This window comes from Chiloscyllium plagiosum, chromosome 24 (assembly GCF_004010195.1).
Source record: "Chiloscyllium plagiosum isolate BGI_BamShark_2017 chromosome 24, ASM401019v2, whole genome shotgun sequence".
Taxonomy (NCBI): Eukaryota; Metazoa; Chordata; class Chondrichthyes; order Orectolobiformes; family Hemiscylliidae; genus Chiloscyllium; species Chiloscyllium plagiosum.
Genome location: NC_057733.1, coordinates 25,198,890 through 25,206,021, shown reverse-complemented (window position 1 = coordinate 25,206,021; position 7,132 = coordinate 25,198,890).

Below are 7,132 nucleotides of genomic sequence, written 5' to 3'. Positions count from 1 at the left end.
CCTTCTACCTTTGAGCCAGTTCTGTATCCAAATGGCTAGTTCTCCCTGTATTCCATGAGATCTAACCTTGCTAATCAGTCTCCCATAGGGAACCTTGTCGAACGCCTTACTGAAGTCCATATAGATCACATCTACTGCTCTGCCCTAATCAATCTTCTTTGTTACTTCTTCAAAAAACTCCATCAAGTTTGTGAGACATGATTTGCCACACGCAAAGCCATGTCGACTATCCCGAATCAGTCCTTGCCTTTCCAAATACATGTACATCCTGTCCCTCAGGATTCCCTCCAACAACTTGCCCACCACCGAGGTCAGGCTCACCAGTCTATAGTTCCCTGGCCTGTGTTTACCGCCCTTCTTAAACAGTGGCACCACGTTTGCCAACCTTCAGTCTTCCGGCACCTCACCGTGACTATCGATGAAACAAATATCTCAGCAAGAGGCCCAGCAATCACTTCTCTAGCTTCCCACAGAATTGTAGGATACACCTGATCAGGTCCTGGGGATTTATCCACCTTTAACCATTTCAAGACATCCAGCACTTCCTCCTCTGTAATCTGGACATTTTGCAAGATGTCACCATCTATTTCCCTACAGTCTATATCTTTCATATCCTTTTCCACAGTAAATACTGATGCAAAATATTCATTTAGTATCTCCCCCATTTTCTGTGGCTTCACACAAAGGCCGCCTTGCTGATCTTTGATGGTCGTATTCTCTCCCTAGTTAACCATTTGTCCTTAATATATTTCTAAAACCCCTTTGGATTCTCCTTAATTCTATTTGCCAAAGCTATCTCATGTCCCCATTTTGCACTCCTGATTTTCCTCTTAAGTATACTCCTACTTCCTTTATTCTCTTCTAAGGATTCACTCGATCTATCCTGTCTGTACCTGGCATATGCTTCCTTCTTTTTCTTAACCAAACCCTCAATTTCTTTAGTCATCCAGCATTCCCTATACCTACCAGCCTTCCCTTTCACCCTGACAGGAATATACTTTCTCTGGATTCTTGTTATCTCATTTCTGAATTGTACCCGCCTCTATCACTTCCTTTGGCAGCTTGTTCCATATACACACCACCCTCTGAAAATGTTGCCCCTATTAAATCTTTCCCCTCTGACCTTAACTTTATACCCTCTAATTTTGGGTTTCCCTACCCTGGGGAAAATACTTTAGCAATTTACCTTATCTATGCCCCTCATAAAGATATAGAGTCATAGAGATGTACAGCACAGAACAGACCCTTCAGTCCAACTCATCCATGCCAACCAGAGATCCCAACCCAATCTCATCCCACCTGGTAGCACCCGGTCCATATCCCTCCAAACCCTTCCTATTCGTATACCCATCCAGATGCCTTTTTAAATGTTGCAATTGTACCAGCCTCCACCACTTCCTCTGGCAGCTCATTCCACACACACATGACCCTCTGTCCCTTAGGTCTCTTTTATATCTTTCCCCTCTCACCCTAAACCTATGCCTTCTAGTCTCGACTCCCCCACCCAAGGGAAAAGATCTTATTTATTTACCCTATCCATGCCCCTCATAATTTTGTAAACCTCTATAAGGTCACCCCTCAGCCTCCGATGTTCTAGGGAAAACAGCCCCAGCCTATTCAACCTCTCCCTATAGCTCAGATCCTCCAACCCTGGCAACATCCTTGGAAATCTTTTCTGAATCCTTTCAAGTTTCACAACATCTTTCCAATAGGAAGGAGACCAGAATTGCATGCACTATTCCAAAAGTGGCCTAACCAATGTCCTGTACAGCCGCAACATGACCTCCCAACTCCTGTACTCAATACTCTGACCAATAAAGGAAAGCATACCAAATGCCTTCCTCACTATCCTATCTATCTGTGACTCTACTTTCAAGGAGCTATGACCTGCAGTCCAAGGTCTCTTTATTCAGCAACACTCCCTGGGACCTTACTGTTAAGTATGTCAGTCCTGCTAAAATTTGCTTTCCCAAAATTCAACAACTCGCATTTATCTAAATTAAACTCCATCTGCCACTCCTCAGCCTGTTGGCCCATCTGATCAAGATCCCATTGTAATCTGAGATAACCTTTGTTGCTGTCTGCTCCACCTCCAATTTTGGTGTCATCTGCAAACTTACTAACTGTGCCTCTTATGCTCACATCCAAATCATTTATATAAATGACGGAAAGTAGTGGACCTAGCACTGATCCTTGTGGCACTCCACTGGTCACAGGCTTCCAATGCGATCTTGTGAACCTCTACAAGGTTACCTCTTAGCCTCCAACGCTTCCAGGGAGTATAATCCCAGCCTATCCTTACAACCCATGCCTTCCAGTTGCATAATGAACTTATATTGATGGCAAAGCATTTGTTTCTGATCCATAGGTAGATTTGGTGCCCCAAAGGTTGTGCAAGTTCGTACAAGTCTGTATAATGTTGGATTTTATTGTTCTTCTCAAACCAGCACCTATTTCTAATCTCATGCAGCATTCTCTGAGCTTTGGATGTGAATATTCATCACATTTCTGCTGTGATGTGGGGTGAGTTTGATCTGTAATCAGTGCCTTATGTTATTTATTGCAAAGTTTGTGAATTTCATTCTATTTCTTCACCATTTTTATCAAACCAATCTTGGTGCCTGTGTGTTCCAAACCCAATGATCTTGGTGTAAGTCTCTTTGATCAGTGGTGTGATTTCATCCGAAAGCCCTTGCACACTGACATCACTGCGGCCTATAAGCAGAAGGTAAGAAGAAAGTAAAGTGGATGGTGTAGTTGCACATGAATCTGGCATTAGGATCCCTCAGCAGAAACAGTTTGTCTTGTTTTGGGATGGCTGCAATACAGAATCCCTGGAATGTGCATGGAAGAGCTATGTGGTTATATCAGGAGAATTGAATGTGGGAGTTTAAGTACTAATAGTTGGGATCTTTTGGTTGACATTAAGCTGAAGGAATAGGGTTATTAGCCATTCACTGAGCCAATTCGAAGCTCTGTCAGCAAAGCAATTGTAGTTTTGGTAGTGAACTCTGGTTTTCCCTTCTAGAAGGAAATGTCTCCTTCCTTTCAATGCAAGCTATCTGTCGGGAGTTGGGTTTCACTAAGAGCAGCAAATCAATGTTGTATCTGTCAAGCTCCTGAGAAACCATAGTGGCTCTACACTCAGAGCATTGACTGTTTTGATTGATAAAAATTATAGAATTCTTATAGTGCAGATAGAAGTAATTCAGCCCATCAAATAAGCACTCACCCTCTGAAGAGCATCCCACCATCTTATCTCTGCATTTCCCATGGCTAACCCACCTAGCCTGCTATTTAGCATGACCAAACTACCTAAACCACACATTTTTGGACTGTTGGAGGAAACCACAAGGTCAAGAGAAAACCCACACAAAAAATATGCAAGCTCCGCACGGTCACCCAAAGCTGGAATTGAACGTGGATCCCTGGTGCTGTGAGACAACTGTGCTAGCCACTGTGCCACCATTGTGTCTATGTGGGTCTCCACTGGGTTCTCCAAATTTTACCTTCAATTTAGTGTAACATTGAAAAACATTTCACGGGAATGCAGTCTAACCAAACCTCAAAACAATTAGGTCAGGTAGCTAGAAACTTGGTCATGAGATGGGTTCCAAGAAGCATCTTAAAGGATGGTGTAACAAGCTTTACTTGACCATTTTGCAATGTACTATACCCAGGGCAGAGATCAAGAGTATTTTGAATATTTAAGGCCAAACTTGTTCTCATCCTCATTTTTCTTACAGTCACAAAGCAATTATTTGCTTAGCTTAGGTAAAAGGAACTGAATTAACAATGTGAAAAATTAATTGATTTGAGTTAATTCAAATCAATATTAAATTCAAATATAAAATACTGGACTACTAATACTGTCATTCCATATACAATTAGGAAGTTCCTTTAGAATCAGTATATGTAATGAACTATTGACACAGTAAGCACGAGCTGGATGTGTTCATACATGTGTCATATATTACCTTTACACTTTGTACTAGGTATTTCTGTTTCTATCTATTCAAGGAACTTGAATTTATTCCAATATTGATTCCTATGTCATGCAATACTGGTAAATTGATTTACAGTTTCCAGAAAGAAATACAAGGACTACACCTTTTAATTCGAGAATTATAGCAATTATTAAGCCTACCCTCACGGTAGCATTCCATTCAAGAATCTTATAATGTATTAATATTAGTGCTGACACTGAATTAATTTGATTTGACTCAGACAGTCAAATACAATTACTGTAAGTGCAATTTGTATTTGTATAGCTTTAACATAACAGAATTTAGAAAAAAGTTGCAAAAGTGTTATCAAGCAAGATTGGTTACCTTGCCTGATAAGGAGTTTTTTGGATGGGTTTGAATGCATGTCTTAAGGGAGAAATGAGAATCGCAGGCTGCGGGAGAGAATTCCAGCGCCTAAGGCATGAGTAACAGAGCTAACAATGGCTGTGATTAAAACCAAAGTTGGACAAAAAGCCAGAATTGGAGGAGTACAGTGACCTTTGAGGCTTAGTCTAAAAGAAAGTACAGAGATAATGAAGCGCAAAGTCATGGAGGAATTAAAAACAATGTGTGAATTCTGTAAATTGAGTCATTGCTGTACTAGAGTCAATTTAGATCAGTCAGACCATAAGCCTGTGCCAAATAGGTCAGATGTATTAACATGTATATGAACATATAAGACAATTAACATTAAACTTCTTTTGGGAGGCTGTAGTTCTTGTTTAAATATATTCTTTACTTAGGAAAAATAGAATGATTATTATTAAGGAAACTATTTAAAATGTTGGTAATTTAAAAATAAATAAATATAATTTCTGACATGAATGGAATTATTTCCCTCTACAATGCTTCTGTCTGCTGGTTAAGTTGTTAAGTCTTGGGATCTGGTGAGCCCACGTTCCCTGAAATTGCAACGAAATTAGGAAATTGGCACAGCATGCAGAATTACAACTCCACTACCAAACTATTCATTACTTCGTGTGTGGAAATGTGGTAGCTTTGTGAGGGAGTTATTCACTTCAGAGAAAATTGCGTGACTGAACTGTAGTTCTGATTTTGATTAGCGAGACATAAACAGTTTAATCTTACTAAATATAACTGATTAATTATTCCTTGTTTATTTCTGATTCAGTACTTAAGAGTACGTGGTTCAGACTTGCTAAAGTCCATGATCATAAATTGAGGTTTTACACTGAGCAGCAGGGAAGCCTTTGTAATAATATTGAGTTGAATTTAATGGCAATCTGAATTTCTGATTATTCTAAAACCACCTGATGTTTTTAACCACATTTATTTCTGCATTGATCTTCTAAATAGAGGATATAATGTAATTACTCGAGAACAGCGCCCTATAATATTGCCCACATTTCATACATTTCACAAAATGTATAGCATTTCCTACTTGAAACAGTTTAGACAACTGATAATGAGAGTGCATCTGTCCGATTTTATCATTTCCACATATAGTTGTTTAACCCACATACATTTATTGCACTATTAAATGTACTTTTGTTGCTTTGAATATTGGGCCAATAAATGAAACTTAAATTGGGTACATCTGTATTACTGTTAATCTTTGTTGTACTACTACAAAGTGTTGCCGGGAATGGAGGATTTGAGTTATAAAGATAGGCTGGGACTATTTTCACTGGAGCATAGGAGTTTGAGAGGAGTTAAAGATTTATAAGGCCATGAGTGATATAAATAAGGTGAATAGCAAGGGTCTTTTCCCTAGGGTGGGAGAGTTCAAAACTAGGGGCATACTTTTAAGGTGAGAAGAGAAGAATAGACTACTAGAGAAAGTGGTGCGGGCAGGTACTGTTACAACAGTTAAAAGACATTTAGATAAAAATATGAATAGGAGAGGTTTGGAGGGATATGGGCCAAATGAAGGCAAGTGGGACTAGTTTTCTTTGAAAATGTGGTTGGCATGGACTATTTGGACTGAAGGGTCTGTTTCCATGCTGTATGACTCTATGACTCTATTCTTTTGCAAATATATGACTGCCCATGGGACACAATCACAAGTTTTGTCATTGCTGCTGGTTGTGAATATTTCCTAATCAACCTGTACCTGAAGTAGCTGGGTGTGAACCCAAGCCTCCTGGCTTAGAGGTAGGGACAAGACCAATGCACCACAAAATCCCCTTAAACAGGTTGGTAAGAATGGATCTGTACAAGTTTCACCTGACAACCCCACAAAGGCTTACAGTCCTTTCCCCATTGCGTGTACATTAGGTTAACTGAATATCATAAAGTAAGGGGATGTCTGTAGATTTTGATTAGTCAAGACTATTAATGGATATGAACCAAAAGCATGTAGATGGAGTTAGAATGTAAATGAGCCATGCTTTCATTGAATGGAAGCGCAGGAATGAGTAGCTGAAAGGCCTACACGTGTTCCTTTGTTTATGAATATTCCAGCAGCTGCTTTTGCAAAATGTCTGCCAAGGATTGAGTCCGTCGTGGGTATCTGTGCACAGCAGGACTGTGGACCTCCAACTACCTCAGCCATTTATCGCACATTTTCGAAGAGGGACCTCCAGCTGTGTCCGAGCCTGCATCACCATTCTTATTTTGACTAACCAATTACTCTGCAAATTTAATGCCTTTCTTTGCTAGATTGCACACACCCAAAGCCTGAGCCTCCCCACACTGTGATACATCATTTCCTTAGCTAATCGCCCTGGGCTTGGCCAATGCTAAGTCCAGATGTAAAAATGAATGACAAGGAGAAACACATAATTGTTGCCAAAGGTGAAAAAGAGTGCACAATCATGTCTTTCAGTAATGTTGTCTCCTGTTCCTATGGCTTGTAGGCTCTGGTGTCACTGAGACAATGCACCTTTAGGAAGACTGATTTTCTCTCAGAGGTTTCCTCTGCTCCAACAGAATCAGGAATATGGATGGATTGTAAGAGATTAATTCATGAACTAGAACTGCTAAGGTAAGAAAGCATTAAGTAAAACTTGCACAAATGATCAGTTTTCACTTGCTTCTCGTCAGTATGAGTGAATGTTACATGACATAAATGTCAGTGAAGGGCTGATGAAGGGCTTTTGCCCAAAACGTCAATTTTCCTGCTCCTCGGATGCTGCCTGACCTGCTGTGCTTTTCCAGCACCA